The sequence below is a fragment of the Macaca mulatta genome, chromosome 10 (genome assembly GCF_049350105.2).
Source record: "Macaca mulatta isolate MMU2019108-1 chromosome 10, T2T-MMU8v2.0, whole genome shotgun sequence".
Lineage (NCBI taxonomy): Eukaryota > Metazoa > Chordata > Mammalia > Primates > Cercopithecidae > Macaca > Macaca mulatta.
The window spans coordinates 82,713,919-82,728,393 of record NC_133415.1 but is presented as its reverse complement, the minus strand read 5'-3'; the positions used below and the strand labels follow the sequence as shown (position 1 = coordinate 82,728,393).

Below are 14,475 nucleotides of genomic sequence, written 5' to 3'. Positions count from 1 at the left end.
CTCTTGGTGGTAAGAAACCAACTGGTTTTTTTCAGATGACCCTGGGAGCTAAAAGAACCAATGCTTCTTGCATGCCCGTTCTGTGCCAGACACTGACATGCTGATCTTGCTCAGGCTCACCACAGCCCTGTGCAGTGGGAATTAGAGGAAGAGCCTGAAGCCCTGAGAAGCGAAGCCACTCACCGAGATCACATAGCTGAGAAGAGCTGAGCCAGGATTTACCCCAGGGTGTTCTGACTCCAAGGCTGGTGGACTCAGGCAGAGTGGCTACACATTGGTGCCACCTCCCACTTCCTGGACATACCAGCTTGATGACACCAGGCACTGGAAGCTCCCACCTAGGCCTGCAGGGTGAGTACAGAAAAAGACAAAGATCCCTTGAGTCGTCTGGGTGAGAAAAGGCAGGGAATGACAGGCACAGTGTGGTGCGCTAGTGATGGCCTGTGCACAGATGGGGCTTTGCCAGTCCCTTTACAGGGTGGGCTCTGGAGATAACTGAATCTGGAGAAAGTATAGATCTGAAGCCCTGTCCCCAGCTTGCACAGAGCTGCAAATCACAGGGTTACACGTGTTTCCTGCCTTCCTGGTGTGAAAGTGGCTGAAGAGAGTGTGAGGCCAGCCTCGGTTTCCCCATCCCAGAAGGGGAAGATGCCCTTAGAAGTTGCCCCTGCCCTTCTGGAGACCCTCTTGAGACTGCAAGATTGGCCTGAAGGAAGAGGTCATCAGGTCTTTGCCAATTGGTCCCTGGGGCCCAGAGAGGGGCAGAAACTAGCCCAAAGTCACACAGGGATGCTTGGTTGGCCCAGAATTGGGGCAGGCTTTGGAATCCCCACCCAGTGCTCTTTTTGCTGCCTCAGGCTGCACTTATGCTACCCTGTTTCACTTGGAAGGCCAAGGAGATGAAGAAGAAGCTACTGAGCAATAGGGTATAGGGGCGATGGTGGAGGGTGTGCTGTAGGCTGGGGAAGAGAGTAGTGAGGATGCTGCCAGGGAGCTGAGGGGCCAGGGAGGGGAGGGCTGTCTTAGTTATGTCAGGTTGGGGTGTGTCACGCACTTGTGATCTCAGTCTCATGCTCTCATCTTGAAGGAACAGCACCCAGATTTTCCTTTAGGGAGTCCCCTCCCAGCTGCCCCTAAGTCCACTCCCCATCCCCAGCTTCAAGGCTCAGCCCATCAGTAAACTTCATCCCCCTGGTTACAGTAATTGGTTTAGGCAGGGTCATATGACTCCATTTGAGCAATGAGAGGCAGCCCTGGGATTGTTGCTGGAACCTCTGTGAAAGGGGAGGAGGCTGGAAGGATGTAATACAGTAGCTGCTGCTGATCATCTTGCCACCACAAGGGAAAGTCATCTGGCAAAGAGGTCAAGATAATGATAGCAGGGTTGAGAGCCTGAGGCAAGGACAGATTCCTGAGGATATTGTCTGGGCATCTGACAGTGGGTCATCCTGGCTGCCCTCATTCCCAGCCTGCAGGACATCCTCCACCATCACCCCTATATCCTGTTGCTCAGGCATCCAACCATGCCTGAACAGCTATGGAATTTCCAGTTTTGTGAACCAATATAGTCTCTCTTTGGTTAAGGCAGTTTGAGTTGTGTTTCCATCATTTGCAATTAAAAGATGTCTGCTACAAAGCCCTCATGGATCTGCATTTTTTCTCTCAGGTCTCTTCTATCACTAGAGAGTTGTGGACTTTTGGTAAAGGAGTTAATACTACTCACAATTCATTTCTTCATTCAATAAATATTATTGTTTACTTCATATGTTCCATGCTCTGTGTTTTGTGGGGAGCAAAAGAGAAGTTCCCATCTTTGTTTATGTTAAAAACAAAACAAGACAAAAACAAATTAACAAGTGAATACATACAGATTATAAAATGAAGTGATGTGAAGAAAAAAAACTGCTAAGAAAGAATAATAAGGTAGGAGGGGGCTACTTGAGATCAGGTGGTCACGCTGAGAGTTGAGAGTGGAAAGGAGCAGCTGGGAAGGTGTCTGGGAGAAGGCTGTTCTAGGAGGCAGAAACAGCACGAACCAGAAGCTTGAGGAAAGACTGTTCACTAGAAGAACAGAAGGAAAGCCAGAGAGGCTGGACAAGAATAGGGATGGGAAACTGACTGGAGTGTAGAGAGAAGCCTAGGCAGACCTGATAGGGCCTTGTGGGTTTGAATGTAAATCAGTCAAAGAAGCCACTGTTCTTGCCTCCTCTCTCATAGAAAGAGAACCCCTGATTTACTTATTTTTATTATTTCTTTAAACTGTTAACTTTTATTTTAGATACAGGGGCTACATGTACAGGTTTGTTACATGGGTATATGGCATGATGCTGAGGTTTGGGGTATGGTTCCCATCATCTGGGTAGTAAGCATAGTACCCAACATATAGTTTTTTCACCCATGCCCCTTCCTTATTTCTCCCCATCAGTAGTCCACTGTGTCTTCTGGAGTGTCTGTTATTGCCATGTTTATGTTCATGTGTGTTGTTCCCATGTTTATGTCTATGTGTGTTGTTCCCAATGTTTAACTCCCACTTATAAGTGAGAACATGTGGTATCTGGTTTTCTGTTCTTGCATTAGTTTGCTTAGGATTATGGCCTCCGGATGCATCCACGTTGCTACAAAGGACATGATTTCATCCTATTTTATGGCTGCATAGTATTCCATGGTGTATATGTATCACGTTTTCTTTATATAATCCACTACTGATGGCACCTAGGTTGATTCCATGTCTTTGCTACTGTGAATAGTGTGGCAATAAAGATATGAGTACACGTGTCCTTTTGATAGAATGATTTATTTTCCTTCAGGTGTATACCCAGTAATGGGATTGCTGGGTTAAATGGTAGCTCTGTTTTTAGTTCTTTGAGAAATCTCCAAACTGCTTTCCACAGTGGCTGAACTAATTTACATTTCCACAAGCAGTGTATAAGGGTTCTCTTTTCTCTGCAGCCTCGCCAGCATCTGTTGTTTTTGACTTTTAATAATAGCAATTCTGACTGGTGTGAGATGGTATCTTACTGTGGTTTTGGTTTGCATTTCTCTGATGATTAGTGATGATGAATATTTTTTTCAAGTGTTTGTTGGCCACTTGTATATCTTCTTTTGAGAAGTATCTGCTCATGTCCTTTGTTCATTTTTTTTTTTTTTTTTTGAGATGGAGTCTCGCTCTGTCACCAGGCTGGAGTGCAGTAGCGCGATCTTGGCTCACTGCAACCTCCAACTCCCTGGTTTAAGCAATTCTTTTGCCTCAGCCTCCTGAGTATCTGGGATTACAGGCACATGCCACCACACCCAGCTAGTTTTTGTATTTTTAGCAGAGACAGCGTTTTACCATGTTGGCCAGGATGTTCTTGATCTCCTGACCTCGTGATCCACCTGCCTTGGCCTCCCAACGTTCTGGGATTACAGGCATGAGCCAATGCGCCCAGCCCTTTGTCCATTTTTTAATGGGGTTATTGTTTTTGTTTCTTTGATTTGTTTAAGTTCCTTATAGATTCTGGGTATTAGACCATTGTTGGATTCATGGTTTATGAATATTTTCTCCCATTCTGTAGATTATCTGTTTATTCTGTTGAGAATTTCCTTTGCTGTGCAGAAGCTCTGTGGTTTAATTAGGTCCCACTTGTCAATTTTTGTTTTTGTTGCAATTGCTTTTGGGGACTTAGCCAAAACATTTTTGTGAAAGCTGAAGAAGGGTATTTCCTAGGTTTTCTTCTAGGATTTTTATAGTCTGAAGTCTTACATTTAAACCTTTAATCCATCTTGAGTTAATTATTGTATATGGTGAATGGCAATGGTCCAGTTTTATTCTTCTGCATATAGCTAGCCAGTTACCCATCCCAGTACAATTTATTGAATAGTGACTCCTTTCCCCATTGTTTGTTTTTGCCTTGTCAAAGATCAGATGGTTTATAGGGTATGGCTTTATTTCTGGGTTTTCTATTCTGAGAACCCCTGATTTATATTTAGGTACAGAGGACCTCTGATTATGGATACCATTTCCCAGACTCTCTTGCAGCTAGGTGTGCCATATGAGTAGATACTGGTCATTGGGATGTGAACAAGTGTGAAGTGAGTAACATCAGGGTCCTTCCTGTAAAGAGCAGAGAAATACCCACTATGTCCTCTTTTCTCCCTAGAATAGCTGGCATGCAGGGATGGGCCAGAGCCATCTTAGACTGTGGCAGGAGGGCAACACCTTAGGAACAGCTGAGCAACAAACCAGACAGAGCCTGAGCTCCCAACAGTTTCATAAAAGAGTTGCTTTATAGGTTGACTTCTTTTTCTTCCTGAGAGAAATAAACAGTCTCATCTACCGTTAATTTTGGGCCTTTCTGTTAATGTAGCTGAAATTATATAGAGATGTTTAAAGCTATGGGTTAGGATGAGACCACCCAGGACAGTAGTCCTCAAACTGTTTTCTCTGAGAACTCTGAGGGTCATTGAGATGCTATCAGGGGTCTGTGAGGTCAAAACTCTTTTCCTAATAATGCTAAGATGTGTGTACCTTTTGCACTCTCATTCTCTCACCAGTGTATGGTGGAGCTTTCTGGGAGCTATGTGCATGGGATAGTGCAACACAGTGTATGCAGAAGTAGTATGAAAATCTAGCTGTCTTTTTTTTAAAGCCAGACAATGCAGGGATTCACAAAAATGTCAGACAATGTCACTCTTCTCACAAAATGCCTTTTGTTTGGAAATATGTTCAGTTTTCAAAATAGATTATATTTATGTTAACATGTAATGCACTCATTCTTTTAAAATTAATACTTTTAACTTTTCTCCATTTTACTTTCTAACATAAATATTAATACAGACAAACACACCTAAAAAGCTTTTTCAGATCTTCAAGTGTTTAAGCACGGAAAGATGTCCCAACACCACAAATGTGAGAACCACCATCCTCCCCGCTGTCCAGATGCTCCCACAGCCTGGGCTCCCCAGTGCAGGCAGAGACTCCCCAGAGCACAAGACCACCCCTGCCTCTCTTGGCCCCATGATCCCCCTCTTACCTAACTGTTCCTTCACACCCAGAGCCAGCACCAAGCAGGAGATGCAGTACAGCATGCCCAGGACCATGGCAGCCATCACGTATGCCCTCCGCTGGGGAACAAGAAGTGCGTTAGACTGATGTACTCCACTTCTCCTCCATAGGTGTTTGTGCAGTGACACCAGCCTGGAGGGCCTTCTATCCCCGTCCCCTACCTCTGTAAAATCCTACCCACTCTTTGAGTCTTGGCCCAAGGGCTGCTCTCTCTCTCTCTCTCTCAAATGATTTCTGTGTTCTCATTTGTCTCTGTTTTCTCTGGGAATCTTTGGTGCCACAGGGTAATCTCCTGTGTGTCATTCCTGACTTCCTAATTCATCTGCCATCTCCTTCCTTGAAAGTGGAAATAGTGACTTCTTCTGCTTCCCTGCATTGCCTAATAACAATAACAACTACCATAATAATAATTGCTAACAATTATTAAACAGTCACCGTTATTATATTAGCTCATTTACTCCTTGCAACAGCTCTCTAATGTGGCTCTATGATATTAGCCTCATTTTACAGATGAGAGGACTGAGGCTCAGAAAGGTTAAGGAACTGCCCAAGCCACACGGTTCAGAAATGGAGGCGAACATATAAGCCAGTCCAACTCTGATGGGCGACTGCTAGAAATCAATGGAATGATATGCACTTAGCGCAGTGCCTGGGGAATAGAAGTGCTCTACTACCCAGTAAGCATTTATTGAGCACCTACTATGTGTCAGGCACTGCTAGGTGCTGTGCGTTCAGCTGTGAGCAAAGGCCCTTCTCTCCTCGTGCTTGTAAGCTGTTCCTGCCTAAGCCTTCCCTCTGCTGTTCCCTCCGCTTGAAATGTTCTTTCCCCAGGTTCCCACATGGCTTGCTCCATCACCTCCTTTAGGTCTCTGCTCAAATAGGTGTTATCAGTGAGGCTTCCTCTGACCTCACCACCTAAAATCTCAACTTGCTCTGTCCTTCCCTGCAGCACATCCTGCCCGATGCCTGCATGTGCTATGGGCCTCACTCACTCATGGGTAATATCTCTTTCCCCTGCAGGATGTCAGCTCTGTGAGGGTGGAAGATGTGTCTGTCTTTTCCCTGCTATAGCCCCTGGCACAGCATAGCGCCTGGTATACAGTAGATGCTCAGAAACCATGTGCCAAATGGATGAATGAACAAGGTTGGTGGTGAAAACTGTTATGAGGGAAAATGAAGGTAGTCAAAGGGGATGGGGTCTGGGAGTCCTCTTCCAGAGGGGGCATTTGATTGGAGACCTGATTAGAGAGTGTGGCGGGGAGTGGGGTCGGGGGGAATGGGTCATGTAAAGAGCTGGGAGAAGTGTCTTACAGGCAGAGGAAAAACATGTGCAAACACCCTGAGGTGGGAGCATGCAAGGCATGTCTGAGAAACAGAAAAGAGGCTAGTGTAAGGGAGAAGGGTGGGAGATGAGGGAGAAGGGCTGGGGGCCAGTTTGTGCAGGTCTTTCAGACCGTGCTGAGGGATCTGACGTTTCCTGAGGGTGATGGGGAGCCATGGAGGAGTCTCCAGAGATTAGCTGTTATTACTACATTTCAAGGGCCCACGTGGGCCAGGCCCAGGTAGGCCGCCTTACACACACATACTCCCATTTGATCTGTGTGTCCATGCTGCAGGCTTTCCTGTCACCTTTTCACAGACAGGGAAGCAGAGGCCAGTGGGCCCCTCCTTACTGTGTTCTCCAGAGAGCTGGTGAGCAGGAAGCTGCTGTTGCCATCAAGGAAGCCATTGTCCCATGAGCCATTGAACTCCACCAAGCCCTAGTTCATGCCGCTGTGGAAGTGGCTCCCCAGCGTCCCCTAGATGTGGGCTTCTACTAGCGTGCAGACAACTTCCATGTCTATGCCTGCGGAAGTGAGTGACATAGACCAGCAGGACTTACTTCCTGGTCCCAGGATGAAGTAAAGAAACCAGCAGATGGTGCCAAAGGCAACCTCTAGTTACCTTTGCTGCTCATTAGCATAAGACACTCCCACTAGTGCCACCACAGTTTACAAATGCCATGGCAACGAGCTGCAAGTTACCACCCCTTTCCATGGCAACAACTCAGCAGTTGTTCTTTTCTAGAGCATTCTGAATAACACACCCCTTAATTTGCATGTAATTAAAAACGTTTGCATCTGGTAAAGATCTCAAATGTGCTTAACACGATTGTGGCAGTCATTTCACAATGTATATGTGTATCAAATCATGTTGCACACCATAAATTTACACAATTTTGTCAATCATACCTCAAGAAAGCTGGGGGAAAAAAAATCACATACCACAAATTCACTCCTTTAAAACATGCAATTAAGTAGTTTTAGTATATTTACAGAATTGTGCAACCATTATCACTATTAATTCTAGTATATTTTAATCACCCCCAAAAGAAAACCTGTACCCATTAGTAGTCACTCCCCAATCCTCTCTCCCTCTAGCCTGTGGCAACAAGTTGTAGCATGCATAATATTCCATTGTACGGTTACACCACATTTTTGCTTATCCATCAATTAATGCACATTTGGATAGTTTCTACCTTTTTGCTATTGGAAACAGTGCTGCTGTGAACAGCCTGTGTACATTTTTGTCTGACACTTGTTTTCAATTCCTTGGTCATATACCTAGGAGTAGAATTGCTGGATCCTATGATAACTCTGTTATCATAACTTTTTGAGGAACTGCCAAACTGTTTTCCAAAAGGGCTGCACCATTTTACATTCCCACTTTCAGTGCATGAGGGTCCTAATTTCTCTATATTCTCTCCAACACTTGTTGTTGTCTTTTTTTATTATAGCTATCCTAATGAGCGCAAAGCGGTATCTCCGTGTGGTTTTCCTTTGCATTTAAAGATTACTAATGAATTAGTCTGGTGTGGTGGTTTGTGCCTGTAGTCCCAGCTACTCGGGAAGCTGAGGCACAAGAATCACTAGAACCTGGGAGGCAGAGGTTGCAGTGAGCTCAAATCTTGCCACTGCACTCCGACATGGGCAAGAGAGCGAGACTCTGTCTAAAAAAAAAAAAAGAAAAAGAAATTTAGTACTACTAAGAAGCACATTTTCATGCTGATTTGTTTGTTTTAAAGATGCCAAAGATCTAGATAGGTTTTTGTGTGTGAAATTTTCTGATTTTAAAATGTTGGTCCCAGATCATGGGGTGCTCAGAGCAGCAGGCTTCCCATGCTGGAGGGCCACGCCTCCCCCTGGCCAGGCCTGCTCAGCATTGGCTTATGTTTGGCCCATGTTTGCCAACCACCTCCTTCAGTTCCCTGTTGTTCCCTCCATGTCAGTCACTTTCGTCCATTCCTCACACATAGCAAGTTCTTTTCCACCCCAGGGCCTCTGCACTTGCTATTCCTTCTGCCAAGCACACTTTCTCCCCAAATCTCTGCTTGGTTGGTTTTTCATCATGCAGGTCTCAGCTCAAATGTCAAGTCCTCAGAGTTGCGATCCCTGGCTACCCTAACATAGCCCCAAAATTTGCTGCTAGTAACTTCCCATTTCTATTTCATTGTCTTCAGAGAACTATTGGCATCCGAAATTACCTTGCTGTGTATTTATTTACAGCTGTCCCTAGTTATACACAGAGGATTATTTCCAGGACCCCTTGTATATACACAAATTCACATGTGCTCAAGTCCTTTAGCATTTATTGGAGTACATGGATACTGTCTTTCTTTCTTTCTTAATTTTTTCTTTCTTTCTTTCTTTCTTTCTTTCTTTCTTTCTTTCTTTCTTTCTTTCTTTCTTTCTTTCTTTCTTTCTTTCTCTCTCTCTCTCTTTCTTTCTTCCTTTCTTCTTTCTTTCTTTCTTTTTCTTTTTTAAGACAGAGGGTCTTGCTTTGTTGCCCAGGCTAGAGTACACTGGCATGACATAGCTCACTGCAGCCTTGAACTCCTGGATTCAAGTGATCCTCCCACCTCATCCACCCAAGTAGCTGGGACTACAGGCATAAGTCTCAGTGCTTGACTCAGATACTGTATTTTTTATTTACATTTGGTCGAAATAAATTTGCCTATAAGTAGAATCACACAGTTCAAACACGTGTTGTTCAAGGCTCAACTGTGCTCATTTACTATCTACCCCACTAAGATATAAACTGTAAGAGCAGAAATCATGTCTCTTATTCCCTGCTATAACTTGAGTACCCTGCACCTAGCAGGTGCTTAATACGTATTTGATGAATGAGTAAATAAGCTACAGATGAGGAAAACGTGGCTTTGAGACGTTAAGTCACTTGCCCAAGGTCCCACAGTTAATTAGTGGAAAAGCCACAACAGGAAAAGTTTTCTATGTGCAGATCCTGCAGCCCAGGAAGGAGAGACTTGCCTAACAGCAAGTCAGCAAGAAAACACAGGCCGCCAAGGTCTTTCCGTGGGATGCTGAATGAGGTTGGCACTGGGGGCCTGTCAAGCTCCAGGAGCCTGTCTGCAGTTGGTCTCAGCTGAGGGAGACCCTCCACCTCCAGGGAGTCAGTCAACCAGACCTGGCTCCTCCAGAAGCCTCCATAGATGAAGGGCCCCGGGAAATCCCCAAAGAGATTTCTGGAGGCCAGAGGTAGGAGGACAATTCAGCATCCAGAGGAGAAAGGACTTTCTAACAGGCAGAGCAGTGATGAGGGAAGGACAGGTGGTGAACTGCCCATTGCCTGAGGGAGATAAGCAGAGATGAGTGTCAGGAGGGGCCCAGCTCCACTTAGCTCTGCCGCACGTTACACTCAGGAAGGAGGCTGGGGGAGCGCTGGCAAAACTCAGGAGAGGAAGAGGCACCAGTGCCCAGTCTAGTGTATGTGACATTTGACTGAATCACTGGGACCGGTGGGACCAATGATAATGCAGCTTTATTTTGACTTCCCAGTGTCCACACACCCTGATGGGTGAACTGGAATCTTCACAGGCATTGAGACGGAATCTAGGGCAGGTCCCAGTGACTCTGGTAATTGTAAGTCTTCCTGTCACTTTTTCCCCTCAAAGAGCTTTAATTCATCTATTCATAAAAATAAATTTCTGCAATGATAAAAATGTACCAGAAGCAAGTCAAAAGACAAAAACAGAATAGGAAAAAAAAAATTGTGATTCATATCTCAAAGTGTACGTCTCCCTGATTCTGAGACATTAGTTTCTTATAGATAAGTGAACAGAGGATATGAACAAAGGTTCACAGAAAAGAGGATGCAATGGCTTCTGATTGCACGAAAAGAGACTCAACACCCTTCATAATCAGGAAAATGTTAAAGACAAACTGCTGGGGTCAGATCTGGTTCTGGGCAAGAGGGAGTAATAAGCATGTTCCACCCCACCTCTCCTGCTGAAGGCGCTATAAAACCTGGACAGGATGCACAGGCCAGCTATGTGAGGACTGTGAAAAGTAAATGGTAGAAGGTAACTTGAAGAAGATCAGAATTCAAAGTACCATCCTGAGTTTACCTTTTTGCCCCCTTCTTGTTTCCTGGCTAGAACAAAATGTAGCCTGGAAGTGGGGACTGGGACCACACAGGAAAACTCCAGTAGAAGCCCTCTAGTGCTGGCTCTAGGACCAGGAAAGGAATTTCTAATGCCACCCTCCTGCCCTAAGTTTCTTTCTTATTGCTGCTCTTCTATGCCCCAGCCAACAGGGAGTCCCTGGCAGGAATGACAGAGGCCTCAAAGCATTGGGAACCTGCAGAAGCCGAAACTCAGAGGGAGGAGAACCATCTTCATGCATCAGCAGAGCTGTGATCCCAAAAGGAAGGGAGCAAACCCCTGTTGCTTTTCCGTTGTGCTCCCACCACCTGGCCCTGTCATGAAGAGTGAAGCACAGAGGGATGCTGAAGCTTTAGCTTTCTGACTGGAAGCGTGAAAAGGCAGCCTCAGGAAACAGGAGAGTACAGGGAGATTGTAAAAAGGGAGGAGCTTGTGAAAGCAACCCCATTACATTGTTTACGAACTCCTTGATGCGCTCTCCAATTCCACATGTGTGGATCCGATTGTAATCACCATATAAAGGCTCTGAGAAATGTGCTAACAGGCCACACTACTCAGGTCCCAGACTCTCTGCTGGGCGGTGAACACAGGGGACCAGACAGTCAGTAAAGGTTTTGCAGACTGAGCTGACATTGGAACCACCACACACAGAAGGTTGGAACTTGAGGCCTGAACCTGACCAGGTTGACTGCCTGCCAAAATGAAAGATATAAACGTTTCCCATAAAACTTAAATAAGACCCAGAGCCTCAAAATATAATACAGAAAATGTTCAGGTTACAATCCCAAACTACTCAGCTTGTGAAGATTCAGGAAAATGTCAACTCTCCTGGGAGAAGACATCAACAGATGCCCACTCCTAGATGACACAGATGTTGGGGTTATCTGATACCTTTTGAAGAAGTGACTACAAAAATACTCAAATGAGTAAGCGTAGATACTCTTCTTTTTTTTCTTGAGATAAAATTCAAGTAACAGGCCGGGTGTGATGGCTCACACCTGTAATCCCAGCACTTTGGGAGGCCGAGGTGGATGGATCATGAGGTCAGGAGTTTAAGACCAGCCTGGCCAAGATAGTAAAACCCATCTCTACTAAAAATACAAAAATTTAGCTGGGCACGGTGGCAGGCGCCTGTAATCCCAGTACTTGGGAGGCTGAGGCTGAAGAATCGCTTGAACTCTGAGGGCGGAGGTTGCAGTGAGCCTAGATGGCACCACTGCACTCTAGCCTGGGTGACAGAACGAGACTTCATCTCAAAAATAAAATAAAATAAAATAAAAATAAAAATAAAAAAATTCAAGTAACATAAAATTAATCATTTTAACAGGGCATTTAGTATGTTCAATGTTGTGTAACCACTACGTCTATCTAGTTCTAAATATTTTCATCACCCCAAAATAAAGCCCAGTATCCATTAAACAGTACTTCCCATTGTTCCTTCCACATGGTGCCCAGCAACGATCAATCAGCTTTCTGTCTCTATGGATTTACCTATTCTGGATATTTTATTTAACATGTGGCTGTCACAGTATGTGACTCTTTTGTCTGAGTTTTCACTTGGCATAATGGTTTTGAGGTTACTTGGAGTTAGCCAAACTGCAGGTAACCTCAAAAACACTGCTAAGACAGGGTCCTCCAGACCACCAAATTTGACTCCCAAGACTCTGATACAAGTTTCAAGTTCAAGCGTTTCCTAAAACCACCCTCAGGTTGTATAATTCACCAGAAAGACTCGTTGAAACCCATTATATGCATGTTTATGTTTATTACAACAAAAATATACAAATTAGAACCAGCCAGAGGAAGAGATGCATAGGATGGAGTTGGGAGGGGTCTAAATGGGGAGTGTCTGGAGTCCTCTCCCCAGGGTCGTGGACAGTTACTTCCTTGTGGCCATGATGTGTGATAACATGTGCAGAGTATTGCCAACCAGGGAAGCTCACCTGAACTTTGGTATCTAGAGTTTTTAATGAGGCTTCACTACATGGACATGATTGATTAAAATCAATCTTCAGCCCACTCCACCCTAACCCTGGAGGTTGGGTTGAAAGCTCCCACAGTAAATTCTATGTTTGTTTTTTCTGGTGAGGCCAGCCCCTCCACCCTAAGACTATCAGGCATGAGTGGTGTTATGAATAATCTCATCAGCATAAACTATTCAGGTGTGGTGCCAGTGACTCACCAGGAATAAAGAGGACACTCCTGTCACGTAGGAAATTCTAGACATCTCTTTGAATGAGGTCAAATTCCTTACAACATGGAAGTTTATCCATAATGGCATGTATCACTACTTCATTTTTTTTTTGTTTCTGAATAATCCATTTTATGTGTACACAATTTGTTTATTCATTTGTTCATTGCTGGACATTTGGGTTGTTTCCACTTTTGGGCTATTTTGAATAATGCTGCTATTAAACATGGATGTACAAGTATCTGAGTACCTGTTTTCAATTCTTTTGAGTATATACCTGGGATGTTTAACTTTATGCATTAATTTGACTAGATTATGGGATACCCAGATATATGGTAAAACATTATTTCAGAGTGTGTCTGTGAGGGTGTTTTCTAGATTAGTATTTGAATCAGTAGATGGAGTAAAGAAGATCGTCCTCCCCAGTGTGGGCGGGCATCATGGATGAACTTCAGTGTTGAAGGCCCATTCATATAGAACAAAAATGTGGAGGAAGTGCAAATTCTCTCTCTGTTTTTGAGCTGGACCACCTTCTCCTGCTCTCAGACAATGGAGCTCTTGGTTCTCAGGCTTTTGAACTCTCTAAGGCTTATACCAGTAGCCTCCCACCCCCAGATTCTCAGACCTTAGGCCTTGGACTGGGAGTTACATCACTGGCTTCCCTGATTCTCAGGCTCTCAGACTTGAACTGAATTACATCACCAGCTTTTCTGGTTCTTCAGCTTGTAAATAGTACGTCATGGGACTTCTTGAACTCTGTAATTGCATGAAACAATTCCCATAATAAACCTTCTCTATATGTATTTCATTGGTTTTGTTTCTCTGGAGAACTCTAACATAATTCCTAAGAGTGGAATTTCTGGGTCATATGTAATTCTGTGTTTAGCTTTTTGAGAAGCCACCAAATTGTTTTCCACAGCAGCTCCCAACAGTGTACAAGGGTTTCTATTTCTCCATATCCTTACCAACATTTGCTTTTTCCATGTTTTTGATTATGGTTATCCTGGCAGGTGTGAAGTAGTTTATCTCTTGCGGGTGTTAAGTGGTATCCCACTGTGGTTTTTATTTGCACTTCTTTAATAACAAATGATGCTGAACATGCTTTCATGTGCTTATTGGCCATTTGCATGTCTTCTCTGGAGATATGTCTATTCAGGTTCTTTGCCTATCTCTTAATTTTTTTCTTTTTTTTGTGGTTGAGTTGTAAGTGTTCTTTGTGTATTCTGGATACAAGTCCATTATTTGCAAATACTTTCTCTCATTTTGTGGGCGGTGTTTCTGCTTTCTAGAGAATATATTTTGTTGTGCAAATGGTTTTACTTTTTATGAAGTCTAATTTATCCATTTTTTGCTTTTGTTGCTCATGCTTTTGGTGTCAAATCTAAGAATCCATTGCCAAGTCTGAGGTTACAAATATTTACTCCTATGTTTTCCTCTAATAGTTTACCCCTATGTTTTCCTCTTGTATTTGGGTCATTGATCCATTTTGAGTTAATTTTTGTGTATGGAGTGAGGTAGGGGTCCAGCTTCATTTTTTTGCCTGTGGTTATGCAGTTGCCCCAGCACTGTTTGTTGAAGAGACTATTCTTTGCTCATTGAGTTGTGCTGAATGCTTATTGAAAATCAATTAGCCATAGATATTTATTTCTAGGCTGTCAATTATATTCCATTGGTCTATATGTCTGTCCTTATGCCAGTACCACACTGGTTAAATTATAGTAGTTTTGAGTACGTTTGGAAATCTGGAAGCATGAGCCCTGAAACTTTGTGTTTCTTTTTCTTTCTTTTTTGGTGTGTGTT

At 44.0% G+C, this 14,475-nt stretch overlaps 1 protein-coding gene across 5 annotated transcripts in view; it reads left to right on the top strand.

Moving 5' to 3' along the window:
* The window catches only part of LOC114670456 (uncharacterized), a 45,274-nt gene extending 32,356 nt beyond the window's left edge, over nucleotides 1–12,918 (top strand). The window contains exons 6-9 of one of the 5 annotated variants that reach the window (XM_077951400.1): nucleotides 115–351; nucleotides 6,065–6,188; nucleotides 9,880–9,963; nucleotides 10,630–12,918. The gene's annotated coding sequence lies outside the window, so the exon portion shown is untranslated. Of the gene's footprint in view, nucleotides 1–35; nucleotides 352–6,064; nucleotides 6,189–6,683; nucleotides 7,182–9,879; nucleotides 9,964–10,629 lie in introns of those variants that run through there. The other 4 variants (XM_077951397.1, XM_077951399.1, XM_077951396.1 and 1 more) reach the window with 4 other exon arrangements.
* Nucleotides 12,919–14,475: the final 1,557 nt, after the last annotated feature.